Raw genomic sequence first — 14,560 nt, forward strand, 5'->3', positions numbered from 1 at the left:
ACCAAGCATGTGGCTCTGTGAATTGCACCAGACAATGGCAAACTGCACCTCCTCTGTCATCTGATTTTTCTCCCTTAGCTATACTGAGTGACAAAACCACTTTTTCACATCAATCTTTTTTATTATAAAATTGTGCAATGCCTCCAGGGTCTGTCTGAGACTCCAGCTGTTGTGCTGGGACAAGAGTTGCCACTGTGATCACCAGGTGTTACTGCACCCCTTGAAAAGTGTAGTTTCAGCTCTGAATTCCTCAGTTGGGATTGTAATTTCTCATTACACCTTAAAAATGAAAGCAACAGACTTCAATCCTCTCCTATGTCCATGCAGCTGCAACACTAGAATTGGCTTTGAATCACCTGGATGTGGAAGATGCAGGACAAGTAAGCGCCCAAGGTTCTGGGTGCAGTCTCACAGCACTGCAAGCTCTTCAGCCAAGCCAAGCCCTAGGAGCAGGGTGGCAACAGGAAGTGACAGGCCAAGCTGCTACAGCTATCACTGAGTGTGGTTAGAGCAAGAGCAATTTCATTTCCCTTTAATGAGGTTTCCAGGTAAAGCCATTCTGGGTTTTCCAGGACCTTCACGTTGCTGTGTTTCAAACTGCCGGCAGGGCAGATGTCACACAGGAAATCCCAGCGCTGGGCAGCTCCTCCTGCCCAGCAGAGCCTGCTCTCCTGAGCTGCACAGCAAACACTGGAATCTAGCACACCTCAGTGGAAGTCAGTAGAAGAGCCCCCTTGTCGGGGCTCCCGTGCTTGGAGCACTTTCTCCTCCAGCTGCCAGGCAGAGCAGGAGCCTTTCAGACTGAGAGGTATTGGAGAGAAACCACTCTGGAAGAAAGGATCACAGAATAAAACAGCCCTGCAGCAGGTACTCAAAATTTCTATGTAAGCAGAGGAACACCTCACTTCCTCTGAAAAACAACATAAAATAAAAAAAATTGTGTGTAGAGCAGGAGGAGAAAAACATGTGGCTGTGATTCATACATCAACCTTCTGTTAATAAGCCTTTATATTTCTATCTGCTCCACCTCACTGATGTGTGCAGCTGCTGTTTTTTTCACGTCTTGCAATGCATACAGGGTCTTTAAAATAAAATAAAGATAATGCAGAAATATTGTGCTAGTACCAGTATCACAAGTCATCCTTCAAACTGCTCCCCTCCCGACAGAAGTGCATGCAATGTACGTGCCTGAAATCCTCCTTAGGAATCCTAGTCTGTTTCGTCTTCACCCTCCATTTGAAATGAAGCAGGAGAGGAGAGTAAAATCCTTTCATTTTCTGCAGTTCTTGCCTTTTGTCTCCATGGTGTGGCTGCCCTTGCCCCTGCTGCAGCTGAGCCCATTCTTTTGCTCCATGTACCAGTTGGGATTTTTGACCTTTGGAAGAAATAGCAGTTCCACCACCGGCAGGTTCTCAATTCAGAAATACTTCTTCCATAAGGGACACCACTCCATTCTCCTTTCCTCTTCCCCCAGACCAGCAGCAAAAGGTTCAATTACCTTTTCTTGCCACCCCTGCAAGCCATTTAACCCTCTGCTTTGCCCTGGGCAAGCTCAGTAACTGATCTGCCATTGCTTTGTACCTGTGTCTCCTCAGCTGTCTGAAGCAACACAGATCAGAGGGGCAGACACACAGCAAAACTTGAGGTAGGAGGTGGGATCTGGAGTGGTTTCACCTTTTTGCCTTTGTTTTCTACATCTCTCTTCAACCCAGCTGCTTCTGATGGAGGCCGTGAAAAGGACTTGAAAATGCCCACAGAAATGAGGGAATAACATGAGATCCAGGATTTCATATTGTATTTGTTGTTCCAGTCTAACACATCTAAACATTAATATTGTCCTTGGATAGATTTACATTATTTTTGGTGTTTGCATTTCCTACATTTGACAGAAGCATTCCAAACCTGTCACGGTCACCCCATGCTGTCCCAGGCCCTTCCCAAGGGTGGGTGTCAAACCCACTGTTTCTGTCTGTCTGCAGCCACCTAAACCAGTCACACACTGAGTCCCTGCTTCCCAAGACACACAACTTCCCCGTGCCAATATAATACACAGATCGTACCTGTATATCACATTAGCACTGTGATAGCCTATTTTCATCCCAATCCTCACACTTACTCCTGGCTCTAAATTGTTCTTTATAAAGAGGTCTGCAGGGACCTTGTTATTTTTATTGCTGTAATAAGGCAGCTCTACAGGAGAGAAGGAAAGTGTTTAGAAAGATAGTAAAGGCCCCGAGGCTGTCTGAATGTCAGGGAAGGCCTGTTGCAGAGGCCAAGAGACTTGGGCTCTTGCCTTGGTGAACACTAATCAATTTGGCTTGCAAAATGCATGCCAGACAATAAAATACAAAGGGTGGAGGTGCCCAGCTCAAGGATTAACCTGCACCAGCATCTCTGCCCAAGAAAGGAGAAAACAGAAATACAACCCCTCCTCAGAGGTTGCTTTGGGATGGTGCTCCTCCTTCCACCTCCAGGGACCAGGCACAATGATCTGAATCCCAGGGAAACACTCTGAAAAACCAAATTACCAGCAGCACTTTTATGTATTTCAAGTAATTCAAAGCACAGCTAATCAGGCAGGTGATTAATGATGTCACCTAAGGTGTGTACTCTCAGGCACCAAGGCTCAGCAGCCCTGTTAGAAGACCATGGATAGACAGACAGACAGACACATAGACAGATGAAGTGTCCCATGGATTTGAAGGAGAGTAAGTAGCACACTGACAGGTGAGGAGTGCCTGTCAGTAAAGAGGACCAGGACACTGAAACAGCCATTGATGCCATCAGTGCCAGTGTCTGCTCCAGAAGCAAATCCTCCAAACATGCATGACAAAATGTCATAGCCTGGATTTAATTTCCAAATAATGCAGTAATAATGCAGAGAGAGATAATGCTAAAGGTACAGCAAGAGTAAGAGACTTTCAGGGTTACAGCTGAAGCAAAAACAAATATTAAACAAACTGGGTGACAAGAGCTGTGCCTGCCCTCACCACAGCCACTTTTGCTGAGCAGAGATGCTCCAAATGCTTTTGACCAAATGTCAAAAATCAGGACATGCTATTTCATCAAGAACAGAAGTGCTCCCTGGGAACGTGGGCAGCTCAACAAAGCTTGAAATAGGAATACTTCTGAACAATTTGTTCCTCCATTCTGAACTGTGTATCTCTATATACTTTACTGTTATATATCATCTCTGACACTTGGAAATTATTGCAAAGAAATGCTTCAGTATAAGAGATTTGTAATGGTTTGATAATGTTACTTTGCAGGTTTTTTCCCAACTGAAATATTTCAGCTATTGTGACTAATATAACATTTCAACATTTTGATTTTAATCACAATTTAGGACCAAAAAAAAAAAATCTGAAATACTAGAATTTCTTGAGGGACCAATATTTTGTTTTCCAAAAAGCCTTATTGCTGAGGAGAAACTAAAAAGTTAGTGCCTTGGGAAGTGATTCAGTGCTGCAACAGCATCTGTGACACGAGAGCACACTGTACTAATAGATGAGGCTGTTGTATGATGCTAATGTGGAAACTGGAGCTCCAGCAAACCGTTCATCTCCCTGGTGAACAGCTGAGCTCAGTAGCTCACAACTGTTTGCTTTATACGCTCCCTTGTTGTTGCCATGAGGCCAAGAACACATATTCAGTTCCCTCAACATTCCTGCTAGACTTAATACCCTTTCCAGGTTCCCTCTTGGCACAGAGAATTTGCTGGCTTGATCCAAAAGTGAAAGCCCTTTTCTTGTCTCAATCCCGTTGCTTTCAGCAACTCGCTTTTCTGAGTGCTGGGATTGAAAGAAAGAGCTCCCTGCTCCATACCTGGGTGAGCCACAGAGGCTGGGACTGGAAGATTTGCAATGGGAGCCATTCTGCCACCATTATCTCAGAGTTCCTTTCAGATCTTACAAGGCAGTGATTGATCTGCCCATTGCAATGGGTTTGACTAACATTTCATTACCTGTCCCCACTGAAAATGTTGTTTGATTTAGGTTCAAAGAGCTCATTATGTAGGGCTTTTTTTTCCTCAGGAAAAAAAAAAAAAAAATGAAATGCAGAATCAGGGAGTATCAACTCCTGAGCTAATTACTATTTGCCAAGGTTTGGTTGGTGTATGAGTGTGTCTGGGATTTTGCTCATTACCAGTTGTATAATATGATTTCTACTGCACAGTTAATTAGTACCCAAAAAAATAACCTAAGGAATTTACACAAGCCTAGTTGGAGGACAAGAAATAAATCACTGAGGAGTAGGCCTGGGGAGAGTCCCCAGTGAGGACACTTTCACTATTGATGTAAAACACTCAGAGGTTTAACTTTCAAAACAGACATTTTGGGAGAAGCTCTGATGGGTCTCAAGGAGAGTCTCTGTGCCATAATCAGACAGCTGAACTCCATCTCGTTCCACAAGCTCAGTGATTTTATGTGGCTGATGTCAGCAATCTCCAAACAGGTTCCAGCCCAGACTGGGGGCCCTGGTGTCCATTGCCTTGGCAGAGGCACTGAGGTGATGCTCAGCCTGGCTGCAGGGGGCTGACTCTCATCGCAGCACTTGGCTTCCAAGAATCCCCCTCTTTCACCAGTTCTTTCCAAACGCCTGAAGCTGCCTTAGAGAAACTTAACCTAAGCATTAGCACAGACACCCCTTCCTTCCACCACCACAGTATTTACTGTGAGACAGTGGAAAACGTCATTGATCCTTTGAATTCAAGAGAGCCAAGATAGACCAGTTCACAGATCTGCTCCCCCACCATCAACCAAGCTCCTTTAGGTTACACATAGACATGTGAATTACCTCCCCAGCTGTGCAGTGTGACTGGAGCTCCTAAAAGGCTTCATCTTGGCTAGCATTGTTCACCACTGCAGGAACGAGACATACTGGAAAGATGCCACTTCAATTTTGAGGCAGATGGGTTTTACTGTGTGGGTTTGGTGGACTTGGTTTGTTCTCCAAGGTCATTGAGCTATTCTGACCTTTGGGCTGAACCTCAAAGGACCCCCTGCATATTCCTTCTAAACTGGTCCATTCAGTCTTACTTTCTGCCCTTTTCAATTCAAGATGCCTTTGCTCTTTCAAACATGTGCAGTTGTTCTATCATGAGTTCTACCAGCCAAAACACAAAATAAAATTTATGATGTACACAAGCAGACTCTCGGTGAGCCTCTTCCAGCAGCTTGGCAAGAAATAAAACCTACTGGGAAGTATTAAAACCAATGACCATCCCAGACTCTTTAAAAAGAAGTTAGATACCAGTAACCCAATATGTGGCTGTAAAATGTCTTGCTCTGTCTAGGTCTGTGTTTGTCATCATATCAAAGCCTAGAAGTGATCTCCACTTTGCCTGTATTGGAATTCTTCATTATTCACCACTCCTCCCAAATCTGATGTGATCTGCAAACTAGGAAATCTTGCTTTCTATGTCCTCAGCCAAGTCTTTCATACACTGTAACTATCAGAAAGACCAGGATCTGCCAGTGCAGTCTCCTACAGTACACGCTCCTTTATTAACTTGTCTTTCATCTTGAAAGGCTTCTATTTATGCCTCCTTTCCCCACTCTGCTCCTGTCCTCTGGCCAATTTTCAATCAGTGAGCCAATTCTTCCCCTTTCCAACTCCCCACCTTTAGACATTAACCTCCGACGTGGGACCCTGTCAAACACCGTCTGAAGATCCAAGCCTCTCCTGACTCCTGCTTAGCCTCTTGTCTATGCCGACGGGAGTGTATGTTCTAAAAAAAGAAATTTCCAAAAGTTAGCGAGGCAGAAAAGGTCCTTTCCGGAAACCATACTGGCTATCTTTGGTCAAGCTGTGCGTTTCTCAACAGGCCACCTTTCATCTATTAAAACATTTTCTAAGACTTGTCTTCACCTGAAGGGAAACGAACTTCCCTGCAAGACCCTGGTGCACATCTGGGTCGTTCCTTAAATAATGGTGGGAGGCTGTCCGCCTTCCACCTTTGAGGAATCTCCTGCAAAACACTTCAGCTCTGTGAAGTGCCTGTGAAAACCTTTCCAATTTAGACCCACAGTTCCTTTAACCTCTTTAATAAGAGAGCCATGGAGTAGGGGGTTTGGTACCAACCATCCACTTCACACCCTTCAGCTCCCTGAAAGCTTCATTTTCTGTGCTCTCTTAGCCTTTGAGGAATAAAGTCTGGTTTCCACCTTTCTACTTACAACTTTGGTCCAGGCAGCTTCTCTCTGACTCAGGTGTATTCTCTCTGCCAGTAGCCAAGCCTGATATTTCTACTTGCCTTTCCCCTACTCTACAACCAATAGATTAGAACAAAATTAGTTTCTATCTTTGCAGCCAGCCCTTTTCTTCCTGCTGACGAGCAGACTCTGGCAGTTTGTTCTCCTGCTCAGCTCCAATGCCAAAATGTCCCCAATTACCAAAGAATCCCATATATCCTGCTCTGTGTGTGATCATTCCTACACCGTTACCTGCCTCTCCCAGAAGCAGCAGTAAACCCTCTCAGTGTGCCACTTTGCACCCACATTGAGTCTCCCTGGCCTCCAAGGAGTGTCTCAACTCACAGCCACTTTTCTGCCACGCCACTTATTGAGATACCTGTGAGAACAAGAAGCTTCCTCACACACCACATGAGGAGATGAATATCCTATGTTGCTTACAGAGCTACATAAACAGGCTTTTTCCCAGGCCAATAGGTTGTTCTGCATGATTAGAAAGAGCTGATTTAAACACATTCCCACAGTTTCATGGGCTTGTTACAGTCCATCATGGGGAGTGGCTGCAGTTTGTTTTCTCTGTGTGTTCTCATTGCCCTGGACAAAGACACTACATTTATAAAATGGAAAGGAGCAACTTCAACACTTATTTAGGCAGTTGTTTTTGAGTTTGAGTCATTGGTGGTGCTTAGTGTGAAGCAATAGAAGGACCAGCTGTAAATAATTTCTAAGTCCAGCAAGGACTGAACTCTTCACAGGCTTCCCAGTTCATCCACAATGTACTGGTGTAGGGAGAAGTAAAAACAGTTCTGACTTCCATGTCCTTCCCACCAAGGCAAAGCAAGGCAAGGCAAGGCAAGGCAAGGCAACTCTTCCCTTCAGCTTCTCTTTCACTGTCCTGTGTTTAGGTCATCCAAGGCAGAGATGGTTCCTTGCCAGAAACCCTTCCAATCCGCAGGCAAAACAAAGCAGCAATTCTTCTGGCAGCTGGTGGAGCAGAGGACTGAGAACCAAGCTTGTCACCCTTCATGGCCTTGCTCCAGGCAGACAGCCTGGCTGACAAAGCTTTACACTGAGGGCTACTCTGAGCAGCAGCCATGTGAAGTGGAAAAACAGCTGCTCCTCTGGGTTTTCCTGAATTCTTCTGAGTCCAAGAGCTCCCCAGCTGCACCCACCTGGCCAGGCATGGCCTAGGGATGGTTCAGTCTGTAGGGGAGAAGCTAAGTCAGGCCTCTCACAGGTGCTTTCCAGGCTGCCTCTTAGGGCCTCGACGAGATCTTAAACCACCCTTTCAGCAGAGGTGGCAGGAAAGGCTGGAAAGGGGGACTGGCCCTCCCCAGCACAGCCAGGGCTGCAGCAGGGCCAGGACAAGGCATCTCCCCTGCTCTGGTGTCCTGGCTGTGAGGTCATTCAGCTCCAAGCCGTGATTGCAGCAGACTCTCCCTGTCCTCGGGACTGTACCTCTTTCCCCTTGGCCCAAAAGATAGCCAAGGTCACATTTGCTGAGCTCCAGGCTCCACAGAATCTTTGTTTGTTTCAGACAAGCCAGAGGGAGCAGACAAGAGAGAGTCAGTTAGTGTTATCACAACTAATGCAGCTCATTAGAATTGTTTTAAGCTCTGAGAGCAAATGAATATCTAATGAGATTCCCCCCCAGGTGTAATTAGCAATAAGCTTTACATTGCTCTAAAAATACCCTCCAATTTTTTGAAAAACTAAATGCAGATAACTGGAAGCTCTAGTTACACTTAATGAACTGAACAAAGCACATTGAAAACTAAGAATATTTTAATTGTGTTTATTTAGCCTTCAGCAAAGGATCCAAGACATTTTCATAATCATCAAATTAATTTCAAAATGCTCCTTTGTAAGTTGTCCAGCCAGCAATGTCGATGTTGATCATATTCAGAGGACTATTTCCTGATCGGACAGTCCATTTACTAAACAATGCATTATTCAAGAAACTGGAGCCATCTCTTCACCAATTCTTCCTCCCATGGGCAGTTTAGAATATGAAAAGAATTTATTGATGCAAGAAGAAACACTGCAGTTCTAGTTAGTGAAAATAATTATGATTACGTATCTTCTTTCTCCATATTTGTCCCAAAAAGAATGGTGAGGAAAATATTCACTTTCTTTAAAAATCCCAAATATTACTAAAGTAGATATTACCTTTCACATTCACTTCAATAAAAAGTTGACTTCATATCAGTGAGTATCCCAAATGACCAATTAATTTTGGCAGCTATCAACCAGACCTGTCTGAAACTCTGACCTTTGAAAGAAAAGAAGCTACAACTTAATACATGTATCATCTTTCCCTATAAGTGTTTAGGACTCAATCCTGGCTTTGATTAAACCAGGAAAATACCAGTCAGATTTTGTGCCATGGGTTCTCTGCCTCTGGTGGCTGCTGCCAGGCTTCCAAGATGGAATGTGAAGTGGCCACTTGCCATCAGATACCTCTAGCCTCAACCCGCAAGCAGCGCTTGAGCCAAAGAAACAAAGTCATAGAATGGGAGCAGTGATGAGACCTTTCCTAGGAATTGTCAGTATCGTTCTACTAGAAAATTCAAAATCCCACTCAGTCCCTTGGATCGCCCTGCACTTCCATCACAAATAACAGGATGGCTGCTTCTTCACAGCTTCATCCACACGTCCCTGAGCAAGCAGAGAAGAGCAGGACACAGGAATGGACCATGGCAGCTCTCCTGCCCGCTCCTGCCAATTGTGCTCCATGAGTGGCCACTGGAGCCCGGCTGGGGCCAGCCCAGCCCAGGTAGTCACATCCCATCCTTGTCCCCTGCCTCCATGCTCGCTGGCCTCCTCTGAAGCATTGCAAAGGAGAGTTAATTAATTCTGATCACTCCTAATAGTCTTCTAGGTCACAAATTGGTGATTCAGCTTCATTAATTTGATTTCTAACATTTCATCCTTTGCACTCTCTGCCCGATTAGCTTCCTGAAATTTAGTTTCAGTAAATGGGATGAGCAAGGCAGAAACTTCCAAAGAGATTTTCCTCACTGGCGTTTGGAGGACACGCCACAGCGCAGAACCCCAGACTCGCAGCCAGGGTGCGGTCACCTCAATTCTGCAAACTTCCTGATGACGGGTGGTGTGGCCAGGCTGCAGTCCGAGCCACTTGGCAAAGGCAGCATTGATTCTCCTTTCACTCAGACAGGCCTAAATCAGGAAAAGCACCAGCGGAAATTGCACTAGAGCAAGAGTAGCACAGGAGAAAAATCAGACCATCCAATGTCTGAAGAGAAGAAAGACTTAATTTTTCTGATAGTGTTTTTAAATAAAAGCTGACATTGATTTGTAGGTTTATTTGTAGGTTTACATTTATAAGTAGAGATTATATATACTGAAAAATTCTCCAATCCCTCAGGCATCTACACAGGCAATGTTGGGAAACAAAGCCCATCGTGTCAGCCACACTTCGGAGGAGTAAGGACACTGTGAGCCACCAAATGCTGCTCCTAATCTTAAGGCATTCTTAGACACACCATTGCTAAATGACCCCTAAAAAGAAATACTGCAGGTAGAGCAAGTGAATATATTCTACTATATTTGGGATCTTGGTGGGGTCTAAAAACTAAAATACTTTTTTTTTAAAGATGATTATGGCTATATTTCTGATTTTCAGATGAGAAATCCAGATTGTAACACGATATGTTTATATTTGTCTCCCTGTGATAAGTTTTTATTGTATTCTATTGTACAGCTTAATGCTTCCAATGGGAGACCAAACCAATTTCTTCCTTGGGTAGGACCTAGTCCTCCTTCTCAATAAATAAAAGCTTCAGAATACTAAGACCTTCTTGCAAATCAATGCTACATACACAAAAATCATTATTTCAGCTGCAGCAGGGGGAAAGAGGGCAGGAGTAACCTCAGTTGTGTAGAAAAACAGTGTGTAATTCTGTGACACTGAAAGTTTCATGAGAAGGTCAGAGGAAAACTAGAAAATGTTCCATGGTCCAGGAAGAAAATTGTACCTTTGTCTCTATACAGATTCCTGAGAAGCAACTTCTTCTAGCCCTGAAGATCATTGTGAATGTCAGCCCAAGCCACAGATTTCAGCCAGGTTTGAATCAGAGAGGTGCATGTGGTTTTGCCACAAAACCACGAGGCAATAGAAAGTTTGGGGACATTCTACCAAACCTTAGCTAAAGTTTATCAGAGCAGAGCCATTTGAACTCAGCTCCCACCTGCCTGGTGAGTTTCACTGCAAACTCATCACAGAGCTTCGGCTGCAAAAGGAAACAGATTTCTGAGGACAGTGTAAATCTTGGGGCAAAAATATTTTCTAGGAAATTAGTTGAAACATGCAGATGTACACCCAAAGCAGCACAACCTGAGAGAGAAAACAAACCACAGCTGTGGCTGGAAAACCCCTGCCCTGTCGGCAGCACAGCTTTTCACATCACAGGAGCCAATGAACAAGTGTTGGAGTGTTCTCACTGCTCAGACATGTGCAACCTGGACCCTTCGCTGGGCTTATTGTTCCCTTGCAAAAGGCCCATTTAGAGGAAGCCCAGCAAGCCTGAGAGGGGAAGGAGGACAATGGCAATCTCTCCCATTCAGCAGCACAGGCCTAGGAAATATTTGCTACTCCAGGAGAGCAGCAGAGGCGCCTTTTCAAAGCTCCCTTTGCTGGGAGGTGAGTGACAGCTGAATCACAGTGCTGCTTTCCAAGAGCCAGACCTCAGTAGCACTGCCAAGAGTGGCCCGCTGTATTCAGAGCCCCGACACAGCTGCAGTTACTGGGAGGTCCTGCCATTGTCCTCCCCCAGCAGAAAGATGTTTCTGTCCCCCCTTCACAGACCTCCATTGCTGCCCAGTACAGGCAGGCTGAATGAAAATGTCAGCAGCAAGCACGGAGCAGATGTGAAGGGACCATGCTCTCTGACCTGGATTCACCCATCACGTGGGCTAACGCTGTTCAATTGAGAACTGCTTTGTGAGACAAGTTCAGGGGGATGGGACACTGCCACCCCCAGCAGCCCGAGCACAGGGCACAATCCAACCAGCTCAGGGATGGGCCTTCAGGGCAGACTGAGAGAAATTCTGCCAGGGAGTCATCCAGGGAGAGACCAGCACCATAAGAGCTTTGCAGGATTTGTGCACTCAGAGTACACTGAAAACTCTCCCCATCTAATCCCACCTTTGCATTCCGCATAGTACACGTGGGTCACAGCTAATACCTCTCTTCTGAACAGCAACTGTAGGCTTCGAGTCCAAGCTTTAGTAGAAATAAAACCAAAAGTTTTAGAAAGCATTAATAACATAATGTCTCCTGGAAGTAAGGCAAACAGTTTGTGGTACCATTCTGTCTCCAGAATAGTAAAAGAAAGTTTATTCAAAACAAACAAACAAACAAAGTTAAAATAACTAGTGTAGTTTCACAGTCCAAAATAAATAAGATGCACAAAAATCAGAGCTGAATAAACTGGGAGAAAAATGCCACAGATGTTCAAAACATATTTTAAGCAAATTTTGTCCCCATTATGTTTGTGACACTTCTTCAGTAAATGCTAGAACTGCAATTCATTAGCCCAGTGCTCACGGTGAGATCTTACATATTCATCAGAAGCACATCCAAGTGCCTGCCTACACAAAGACTCATCCCTGGCCTGTCCCCGTGTCCCAGCAGAGCACTCAGCACCTGGGACCTGCCACGGCTGCAGCCAAACATATGGGCACAGAGCTACAGCCTCCGAGGAGAGCACCAAGCAGCGTGACTGTGGCTGCCTAAGAAAAGGAAAGGGAAGGGAAAAGACTTGGGAGGTCTGTCAACAGGGCAAGCAGTGTGGTCCAGGGGGGATTTTCCTTCATTTGGGAAACAACAGGACGCTTACGGAAGGGCCTGTGTTCCTGGGGATAGTACAGGAGAGCAGCTGCTTTACACTGTCAGCCAGATCAGAGAGAAGTCTGCGTCCAAGGGCTGGATGCGAGCCAGGTGTACTAAATGACTACAGAGATACCTAAGATACAGGGATGGTAATCTCTCACCAGGTTTGAAATGCAGATGAGGGTCTGCAGAAAGGGCAGCAACACAAATATCTTGGAGCTGAGAAACGCCAACTTTGAAGGGAAATGAGACAAAGCTGAAGGAAATTGGCTGGGATTCAATAAAGCCTGAGAAATGTACAGTGGAAGGAGTTTAATGCAGTCAGAAATTACATTAGAACAATTCTGCTTTACAGCATTTCTTGCCTCATTGGAATTAATTTTTTGTCTCTCTCGATCAATGGCAGAAGCCAAAATTTCACAAGGAAAAACTCTCATTGTCAAAGTACTAAAAACATGGGATCCATGGGATCCCCGACTCCTCTCATCCAAGGACGAGGGACCAGAGCAAGGCAAAGCCGGCGCAGGGAGCAGGCGCGGGGGCCGGCGGGGCTGCGGGAAAGCCGCGGCAGTTCGTACCTGCCCTGAAGGGCCCTCAGGTGGGCAGCAGCAATGGCCGCTCTGTCACACCGCTCCCGGCAGGAAGGTCAGTGCCGCCAGTCACGGAATAAAACTGGAGGGACGGAGCAACTTCTTACCCACACTTCAAAGCAAACAAAGTGCCAGCACAGACAGCACAATGGGGCCATTGAAACCGGAGAGTGATAATGGGAGAGGAGGCAGCACCATACAGCTTAAAACCAAAGCAGATTGTTCCCAGAACTCACTCCCAGAGGCATTACAAACTGAAGGGAAAAACAAGAGAGTAAAAATAGATACAACTGTGATCCACAGTAATTGCACAACGGGGATAATAGGCATCTCAGAGGTGGAGATCGTGAAGTGGCAGGATTTTAGAAACTAAAACTGTGAGCACCAAGAATTAAAGCAGAACTTGATGAATCTGGAAACTACAACCAAAAAATGCTGCTTCAGCTCTGGGCTGGCTGGGACCTTTCTCTAAGTTCAAGAAAAGGGCCTTCAAGGATTCCTTCTGACTTGACAAACAGCCCCTTACCAGGAAAGTGGGATATTGGCAGTTTATACAGGCACTAAACCCCAGGAGAGAGAAAACCATTCTGCTCCCATCCCTGGCTGTAAACAGAGCAGACCTGAAGCCTCCACCTCGGTCTTCTCCCCAGCTCCGTAGTTATTCTGATGAACTACTGTTTTCCAGCCCAGCAGGATTCCTCCAACTCTCAGTTCCAGGGGGAGCTCACACTGAACAAACGACGTGTGCTCTAACTTTAAAAGCTTGCTCTTCCCATGTATCCATCTTTGTCCTGATTTTATCTGCCTCAAAAGGCAAGATAATTTTGACTAACAGAAAGCAATTAAAATGAGAGACTACTCAACATGTGAATTTGTTCCAATGTACTGACTCCTCAGTAGGTTAGGCATGGTGAGCAGGAAGCTGAGCCAGCAGAGGGGCAGCCCCGCTGGTTCGGGCACAGGAGGGGGCAGAGCCTCAGCGCTCTTCTCCCATCCCTTGCCAAGAAATTGCCGGTGTCCTCACCTCCCAGGGGAGGGCAGACCAGTTCCACAGAGCCTGGGCAAGTGCTGAGTGCAGCTCCTTCTTTCTGCGCACATTGGCAGGTTTGGAACGGGGGTAATCACAGCCACTTTTATGTGCTAAAAAATAGTGACTCATTCTTCCTCCCCAAATCAACCACGTAATGGAGAGAAGAAATATACTTTGTTTTTTCTTTCTTTGCCTTCTGGTTTGTGGTCCATTCGCTGAATTCATTTCATGTCTTAAAACGTTCTCACAAAACCGCAAAGATTAGAAATATCTTTCATAATGTAAGAGCTCAAATTGCACAAAAAGCCATTTCTTTCAGCATCTGGAAGAAAAAAAATTCCCATCAAATCTTACAGAATTTAGTCACACTATCAACAGGATGCAGTGAGCCCTCTTCTAGGGCATGATCTGAGCACCTTGTTTCCAATAACAAGTTCTGCCTCAGGAACAGCTAGGCAAAGTCAGAGAGCAAACCCTCTGCTCTCACTGCTGCCTCCACCCAAAACCCTGAGGAACACAAGCATGGCTTTTCTTGATTGACAGTTCTCTCACACCTGTAAGAAAATATTTCCAATATTACATGTAGTGCTATTTAAAAAGAATCTCCAATCTTCCTGCATTTACAGCAGGAGTACAAGCCTGGTGAAGAATGGAGCACTGGGTCTCTCTCAATGTCACACTAAATTTATACAGACCTCACAGTAGAGGCATATGTCATTTTTCTCTGATTAACACATTTCAAACGGGATCCAGACAAGTCTGATGGAGAGACAGGGTTTGGAGGTAAATGAGGTGGTTTTGATTCAAACCCTGGCTTCCATCAAAATGCTGTGGTCTGCTTAGAATGTCTGCAGACATCATTTTACAAGGCACATTTACACAAAATCCCTGG

At 45.3% G+C, this 14,560-nt stretch overlaps 1 protein-coding gene across 1 annotated transcript in view; it reads right to left on the minus strand.

Annotated features, from left to right (window-relative positions):
* The window catches only part of NEK6 (NIMA related kinase 6), a 103,085-nt gene extending 90,353 nt beyond the window's left edge, over positions 1-12,732 (minus strand). The window contains exon 1 of the mRNA XM_058818118.1: positions 12,627-12,732. The gene's annotated coding sequence lies outside the window, so the exon portion shown is untranslated. The remainder of the gene's footprint in view (positions 1-12,626) is intronic.
* Positions 12,733-14,560: the final 1,828 nt, after the last annotated feature.

Source organism: Ammospiza caudacuta, chromosome 21, assembly GCF_027887145.1.
Source record: "Ammospiza caudacuta isolate bAmmCau1 chromosome 21, bAmmCau1.pri, whole genome shotgun sequence".
Classification (NCBI taxonomy): Eukaryota; Metazoa; Chordata; class Aves; order Passeriformes; family Passerellidae; genus Ammospiza; species Ammospiza caudacuta.